The sequence below is a fragment of the Eutrema salsugineum genome, unplaced genomic scaffold (genome assembly GCF_000478725.1).
Source record: "Eutrema salsugineum unplaced genomic scaffold, Eutsalg1_0 scaffold_7, whole genome shotgun sequence".
In the NCBI taxonomy this organism is placed as follows: Eukaryota; Viridiplantae; Streptophyta; class Magnoliopsida; order Brassicales; family Brassicaceae; genus Eutrema; species Eutrema salsugineum.
Genome location: NW_006256486.1, coordinates 13,861,576 through 13,870,680, shown reverse-complemented (window position 1 = coordinate 13,870,680; position 9,105 = coordinate 13,861,576).

Genomic DNA, 9,105 nt, shown 5'->3' with positions numbered 1-9,105 from the left:
GGTCGACAAGTGCGTGACCATGGGGAATGGGTGCTTGGCCGCGGTCGGGAAGCCTCTGACCGTGGTGAAATGGTTGTCCGCGGGTAGAAATGCTTGCTGGCTGGTTTACGGGACATCTTTCTCTTCGCGTATCTTTTGATTGAACTGTTGGATTGCCAAGCTGTAAAGTGTGCTGGAAATCTGATACTTCCATCTTTGAGATCTCCAAATTTGAGCTGGATCAGACGGTGAGAAGGCCTTCAATCGGGGGTGAACTTCTGACGGTTTGACTCTGAGCTGAAAATCTGGTCTTCTATCCATTTTGTTAAGCTTTTCCTGAAAAGTTCCCTGAAAAGAGTCTTGGAACTACAAATACTAGAAAAACGTAACAAAAGTAAGAAAGAAATTAAAAACATAGAAAAAGTATTTCAAAACGATCCATAAAAGTGGTGAAAATACGGTATTTTCGGAAATGCCTTTTAAAAAGAGAGAGACTAGAGGACGAGATTGTACCAAAATTTGAGATTTTTCTAAGGCAAACTGAGCTTCCTCTTGTGTTGAATCCTTCCGGGAACTTTTCTGGCAAATTGCAGGTCTCTGTCCTTGGTGACTGAAAACTGCGTCGTTCCTCTTTCTCTCCAATGTTTTTGCACTTATCTGCATATAAGACAATAGAAAACAAGAGGGCATGTGGTTTGAAAGAGGATTGGTTAAGGTGGGGAACTAGCTAAAGATGAACTAGCCATTCAAGATCAACAGAGAGTGGTAAAAGGATAAAGGAGTCCTGAATGTATGATTCGTTTCCCTGGTCTAATGCTTCAATGAGAAAATTAAGTCCAAATTAAGTCGAAATAAAACAGAGCTAGTGTATTCCTTCATCTAAATCGAAATCATTCAAATTCCTCTGGGGTACTTCGTTTCAAATGTGCTTAGCTACCGCCTAGTCTAGTCCTAAATCATGAATGAGCATGTCATTAGGAACAGTCTAAAGCACACAGTCAACTATCATTGATTCATGTTCACCATTCTCTTTTAAAACGTATTTTGTTTTGAAAACCTATTTTAAAAAACTTTAAGAAAAATGCAAAAAGTGTAGATAATGCAAAACTCATGAAAGAAAGGTGGTTAGAAAGGGATGAAATCCTCCCCCAGACTTAAATCACACTGTCCTCAGTGTGAAACAAGTCGAGATTGGATGAGAAAAATGCATAGATAATCGAATTGGTAAGGACAAAGAGAACTTACCTGGATCCGGGATGCTGGTGGAGATGAACCGGATTCATTCGAAGGGGTTTGGGAAGGTGATAGGTCGTGATGAAGGTGGTGGAAAGTGATGAATGAGGTGGAGGGTGATTGGTGAGGTGGAATAAGGTGAAAGGGGTGGTTTGGGTCGGGTTTGGATGTCAACGACCAAGTGCCGCGGTCAGGGGCTGCACGACTGCGGCGAACCATTGCTTGGCCGCGGTCAGGACTACGCGACCGCGGTCGAAGGGGTGTTTCCCGTGGTCCGAACACCTGCGACCGCAGGGGCTTATTTCGCGGCCTCTTCCTGCTTCTCCTTGGTTTCTGCTGGGCCGAGCAGTCAGGTACCATCCTTCTTTTTGTTTTTTTCGGGTTTTTTTGATTTTTTTGGCTTTTTTGTTTTATAAGAAACACCTGAAACTAAAAAAAAGAAAGAAAGATCCTAGAGAAAACAATACCTAAATGGGTTGCCTCCCATTAAGCGCTTTTTTTTAAGTCGTTTAGCTCGACTTTTGGTGTTGGACGTGACTTATTCCAATGAAGAAGACCTTGTTCTGAGACAAGTCTTTTCCGACATCTCCTTCCTTTGCTAAGCAGGTTCTTCTTCAAACTCTTCTACTGCAGAACGTTTTCCTGCTTTGCTGTTGTATGGGACAACTTCTTTGAAGACATCTTTGTCGATATTAGCAAATGAAATCCTCCGGTTTGGCCAGTCCATTATAGCTCCGGAAGTTGCTAGAAAAGACCATCCCAGAATCACTGGATATGTTGCATCTCTTGTCTCGACAATGTCGAAGTCGACAGGCACTATGCAATCTCCTATTCTCAAGGGAATTTCATGAGCTATTCCTTGAGGTGTTGCATTTGAATCATCAGCTAGACTAATTTTTGTTCTAGTCCTGCGCAGGTGTTTAATACCAAGTCTCAAAGCAATTGCCTTGGACATCATATTAAGACAAGCTCCAGAATCACATAGCACGTTTTTTAAACATTTCTCCTCTAATAGAACAAGAGATAGGAAACTGACCTGCACTATCGATTTTATGAAGTGTTCGAACAGGTTTACCTCTTCTGGCATGATTGAACAAGTCTTCTATCTCAGGGATTGATTCTTTGCTCTCACAGAAGTAGTGGCCTATCATAAAGTCCTTGCAAGCTCTGGCAAACGTGATTCCTTCAGGCAAATTTCGAACCACATCATTGAATTCGTCGAGCTTTTCTTTGCTGATTTTGTTGGTGTAGTGGTTGCACTCTTCCGGATTTTTGAGGTGAATTGCATAGACAGCTGCTTCTGGCGTTGTCATGTATCGAGCTCTCATAAAGTATCTATGGATATCCTCTTTAGACTCCTTGCAGTACCTGAAAAAGACTTGCAAACGACCAAGTTTCCAGATTTCATCAAAGCTTAAATGAGCAGGGAATGACCTGACTACATTGTTGAACTTTATCAGCTTCTCTCTACTGATGTTGTTGGTGCTCCATTGAATTTCTCCTGAGTCGTCTTCTGAGGAATACCCTGCGTTTGGATCTTCTACAAACAACCCATACTCTTCATTTTCAGAGTATTGCTCTTCATACTCATCTTCACAAGACAAAGCCATGTTGCAAGGCCATGACTTGTCCTCTTCTTCAGATCTTTGGGTGCTTATGGAGCAAACCAGTTGTTGATGAAGTGGTTTAGTCATCCCAGGAGGTGTACCAGACGTACAGATGCTTGTATGAGCTGAACGGGACTGTTTTGGAACGTTTTTACGGTTGGCCTTGACTGCAGGTGACGCGACCGCGGGGAAACGACCATGGGCCGTGGGGAGACCCATCACGACCGTGGGGGAGAGCTTCTTGGGCGCGGTTGGAGCCAACGCGACCGCGGGGATTCGTCTCCGAATTGCTCTGCTGCTGTTGCTTCCTCCTTTGCTTCCTGGATGGTCTCCTGGGTCTTCTGGCTTGATGTACTTCCTCTGTGGACTTGAGTCTTTAGTTTTGGTTGCTGGAATCTGATCTCCAAGTCCTTGCATGATCTCCTCAACCTTTTCTTCAACTTCATCAAGAGCATAGACTACTTTGTCCATGGTTGAGTCAAGCTCTTCGGTTTTTTCGATGACTTTGTACACCTTCTCTGAAACTTCGACTGTAAAGTCATAAGACTTGTTCTTAGCTTCGTTTAGGGTTTTGTCCACGTCATCAAGCTTGAAATCCAGGTCCATGACTTTGTTTTTGGTGTTGCGAAGCTCATAGTTGTGCTTTGCTTGCTCTTCCTCCATGCTGTTGAACCTGTTAACAATCATAGCTGCATCCTTGGTTGCACGTTCTTCTATTGAATTGACTTGTGAGGCTAGGTTATCGATTTTTTCATTGAAAAGTTTCGATATCCCATCAATCCTTTCGTTTAGAGCAGTTGTAGCAGTTGCTTGAGCTTCTATGAACTGTCTGATCACGCCTTCCAGCTGATTCAATCTGTTGCTGAGCTGGACGTTTTCATCTTGCTGGAGAACTTGGTGAGGTAGGCGATACATAGAGTATCTAGGGTTTGCCATTTGAGGTGCGTAGGGCTCCTTCTGGAACGTTCTGTAGTCTTTGCTTTGAGTTTTTTCGTAGAGATCGCATAGATGCTTCTCTCTGCGTCTGGTGGCTTGAGGAGTGTTATAGAAACCTTCCTCATAGTGTATATTTCGATTTATAGGATCCATATCTTCTGAAATGGAAACAAAATAACCGAAAAATGGAAAGTTGCAGAAAAGGGGGTTCTAGAGTCGATTTACTAACCTTTCTCGGGGTTTTGCAGAAAAGAAAATGCGTGCCTTCCCCGGCAACGGCGCCAAAAACTTGATGGTGACTTGTGTGGGTCGAGGGTTATCAAGTTTTACCCTAATTGAAATCAATAGCCGCAAGTGCACAGCTGATCGATTGTAGTACTTAGGGATCGAATCCACATGGAAAGAGGATCTTTTCCTGCAAAAAGCCTTTGAAATAAGTTAAAGTAAGGAAGTCTAGAACAAAAACGGTTTAGTGGAGGTTTGGTAGTGTGTTTAAAATGTAAAAACGAAATATTAAAAGAGAATACGGGAATTAAATGGCGTAATAACTAAACTTAACAAAAATAACTAAAAATGATAAAAACGGATATTCTAATGCTTAAATAAAAATGAACTAAAAAGGAAAGACAATATTGAACTAAAGCTTTAAAGAAAATCGGTGTAAATCAATGAAGAAGAAGGCGTTGGGCTTCAGGGAAGTTTTCTCAGGGGTACGAACGATTCAAAACATTGCTAGAGAGTAAATTGATAAGATCTTAGCTTAAACTTTTCAAACTGGAGTCACGGACGTATGAATACGCCACTGTCTTGATCATAGACAACTATCTCTCTCAACCCTGACCAGTAGGTTTCCACTCTGGCCCTGGAAGAGAAGAGATGAATTATGTTTAAGACTCGTCCTAATTCACAAATCGCCCATAGGTAGGTTTCCACTCCTATGTTTGTTTTGCTCTCCCAAACTAGATCTGATACCTGATGAACACTTTCGTGTCACCAAGCATCTGGATCAGATTGTAGTTCATGACGCTACTCTCATGCAGTAAAAACGAATTCAGAAGAAAAAGTTCTAAGATTCGGCTCAAAAGCTCATGGAATCCTCATCGAACATATAAATCCCCATCAAAAATCCCTTAATCCCAACAATAAAACTACTCAGACATAATGAACGAAATCATAAACATAGTATTAAGAAGTAGAATAGAAACCGAAATTGAAAAAGAAAGAACAAGGGTTCAAGAGAACAAATCTCTCTCTCCCTAAAAGCTAAAGCAAAAACAATAAAAGTATGAAGTAAATATTTCGGTGGTGATGATTGATATCGATTAGGGTTCCTAATACATGTATTTATAGTACTCAAGACCTCTCTGGACGTCACTTAGGGTTTCTCCAAATGTGGGCTTCAGAAATGGGCTTTTTGGGCTCGGAGGTTGATGGCCGCGGTCGGGAGTGCTCTGACCGCGGGGAATGGGTGGTTTGCCGCGGTCGGGATGCTCCTGACCGCGGGAAATTGCTTGTTGGCCGCGGGTGGAAGTGCTTGCCGGCTGGTTTACGGGACATCTTGCTCTTCGCGTTTCTTTTGATTGAACCGTTTGATTGCCAAGCTGTAAAGTGCACTGGAAAGCTGATACTTCCATCTTTAAGGTCTCCAAATTTGAGCTGGATCAGACGGTGAGAAGGCCTTCAATCAGGGGTGAACTTCTGACGGTTTGACTCTAAGCTGAAATCTGGTTTTCTATCCATTTTGTTAAGCTTTTCCCTAAGTTACCTGAAAAGAGTCTTGGAATTACAAATACTATAAAACCATGATAAAAGTACTTGAAAGCAATTAAAAACATAGAAAAAGTATTTCAAAACGATCCATAAAAGTGGTCAAAATACGGTGTTATCAACTACTTTGTCTGAGTCAATCTCTTCTGCTTTGTCTCGAACCTTGTGTACTTTATCCCAAATCTCTTCCATGTAGGAGTAGGTTTGGTTGTTATCATCATTAATAGTTTCTTCTGCTTCATCGAGTTTGATCTCTAAGGTGCGGATGTTTCCACTAACTTTGCGAATGCTGACTTCATTCTCATCGACTCCTCCTTCGACTGCTTCTATCCTCTCCTTGATAGTCTCGGGGTCTTTTTTTGCTTGAGTCTCAATGGTTTTAACTTGAGCAAAAAGATCTTCAAGCTTTTTGTTAAAGTGAGTCGACATGTTGTCAATTTTCTCGTGAAGGACGGCTCTTGATACAGCTTGAACTGCGATAAATTGCATGATCACCGTTTCAAGCTGACTCAATCGATTACTAAGCTGGACGTTCTCATCTTTCTGGAGAATCTGGTGAGGTAGGTGAAGCATAGATGGTCTAGGGTTTACCATTGGAGGCACGTAGGGCTCGTTCCGGAACGTTCGGTAGTTTGAGGTTCGAACTACATCGTAGAGATCGCGTATGTATTGCTCTTCTCTGCATCTGGTGGCTTGAGTGTTGTAAAAACCTCCCTCATAGTAGGTATTTTGATTTATAGGGTCCATTGCTTCGAGAATGGAAACAAAAGAACCAAAAAATGAAAATATGCAGAAAAAGAGTTCTAGAGTCGATTTACCAAACTTTCTTAGGGTTTTGCGGAAAAGAAAATGTGTGCCTTCCCCGGCAACGGCACCAAAAACTTGATGTGTGTCTGTGTGAGGGTGTCAAGTTTTACCCTAAATGAAATCAATAGCCGCAAGTGCACAGCTGATCGATTGTAGTACTTAAGGATCAAATCCATAGGGAAGGAGGATCTTTCCTGCAAAAGCCTTCTAAAGAAATATAAAGTAAGGAAGTCTAGAACCAGTCAATTTTTGTAAGGGTTTTGGTGGTGTTTTTAAAACGTAAAAACTAATCTTAACGACAAAATTCGGAAACTAAAATGACCTAATAACAAAACTTAATGAAATCAATTAAAAACGAGAAAAACGGCTAAACCTAATTGCTTAAATGAAAATGATGAACTAAAGCTTGAAATAAAATCGATGTAAATCTAGAGAAAAGAAGGCGCTGGGTTTCAGAGAAGTTTTCTCCGGGGCATAAACGATTCAAAACATTGCTAGAGAGTAAATTTCATAAGATATTAGCTTAAACTTTTTGAACTAGAGTCACGGACGTATGAATACGCCACTGTCGTGATCATAGACAACTATCTCTCTCAACCCTGACCAGTAGGTTTCCACTCTGGCCCTGGAAGAGAAAAGATGCATTATGTTTAAGACTCGTCAGCATTCACAAATCGCCCATAGGTAGGTTTCCACTCCTATGTTTGTTTTGCTCTCCCAAGCTAGATCTTACACCAGATGAACACTTTCGTGTCACCAAGCATCTGGATCAGATTGTAGTTCATGACGCTACTCTCATGCAGTAAAAATAAATACAGAAGAAAAATTTCTAAGATTCGGCTTCAATAGCTCATGAATCCTCATCGAACATATGTATCCCCATCGAAAATCCCTTAGACCACACAATAAAACTACTCAGACATGATGAACGAAATCAAAAACATAGTATTAAAAAGTAGAGCAATAATCGAAATTGAAAAAGAAAGAACAAGGGTTCAAGACACAAATCTCTCTCTCCCTAAAAGCTAAAACTTAAAAAGTATTCTAAAACAATAAGAGCATATGAGGTCATACGTATTAGGGTTTGTAAACCATGTCTTCATAGTGCTCAAGACATCTCTGGGCGTCACTTAGGGTTTCTCCAAATAAGGGAATCATTTTGGGCTTCAGAAATGGGCCTTCGAGTTCGGAGTTGGCTGGCGCGGTTGGGAAGTGCGTGACCGCGGGGAATGGGTGCTTGGCCGCGGTTGGGAAGCCTCTGACCTTGGTGAAATGGTTGTTGGCCGCGGGTGGAAATGATTGCTGGCTGGTTTACGGAACATCTTTCTCTTCGCGTATCTTTTGATTGAACTGTTGGATTGCCAAGCTGTAAATTGTGCTGGAAAGCTGATACTTACATCTTTGAGATCTCCCAATTTGAGCTGGATCAGACGGTGAGAAAGCCTTCAATCAGGGGTGAACTTCTGACGGTTTGACTCTGAGCTGAAAATCTGGTCTTGTATCCATTTTGTTAATGTTTTCCTTAAGTTTCCTGAAAAGAGTCTTGGAACTACAAATACTAGAAAAATGTAATTAAATTACTTGAAAGCAATAAAAAACATAGAAAAAGTATTTCAAAACGATCCACAAAAGTGGTCAAAATACGGTGTTATCATCTTTCGATCTATACTTGTTCTTCCACTTAGAGGCAAAGGGGTATCCAATGGAGATAATGGATTAAAACCATACACAATTTGAAACAGCGAGAACTTAGAAGTGGAATGCATAGAGTGGTTGTATGCAAACTCTACAACGGGCAAACATTCCTCCCAAGACTTAAGTTTATTCTTGATTAATGCACGCAGGAGTGTAGATTAATTCCTATTAACTACTTCAGTTTGCATCAGTCTGTGGGTGACAAGTAGTTGAAAACACCAATTTAGTCCCTAGTTTTGACCACAATCTCTTCCAAAAGAAACTTAGAAACTTAGTATCTGATGTGTGTGGTGTGAAGGAACAAGTTTTACCCTAAAAGAAACATATGAAAGCCGCAAATGCACAGCTAATAATTTGTAGTACTTAGAGATCGAATCCACATGGATTTTGTGCTAAGTATTTTCCTACGAATTCTAAGTTTATATCTAGACTAATCAGTTTTAGGAGAATGGGTGTGTGGCATGGTTTAAACTAAAACGAAAGAAAGCAAATGAAATTATCCTAGAAAGCAAGCAGATTATCGAATGAAAGTAAAACGAAAATGACGATCTAAGTAAGCAGGTAAACAAATCGATGGGGTTGTTAACAATAACTAAAAACGCTGGACTTTTGGAAACTCTATGAGGATCATAATCAGTGTCAAACAACTAGGTTTATCGATTGGGATTATCGGATATCAAAATATTTAGGGTTCTAGAGCTAGAGTACGGCGGTATGACTACGTCCCTGTCGTGATCATAACCAACTATCTCTCGCAACCCCGACCAGTAGGTTTCCACTCTGGCCCTGGAAGGGAGAAGACGCAGGAACTTCTACAGGACTCATCAATACTCACAACTCACCCATAAGTACGTTTCCACTCCTATGGCAGAATCATTCGTTTCATTCTAGGTCGGATACTTATTGAAAACTTTTGCAACACTAACTTTCTAAATCAGACACGAGGTGATCAATCAAGCATACATGCATTAAGAACAAGAATAAGCGAAGAACATAAATAAAATCCCAAATCTAAAAACCTATACATCTTATTCAATTATGAGAGCCCCTTTCAGAAACCCTATGACTCGGGATCTACTCA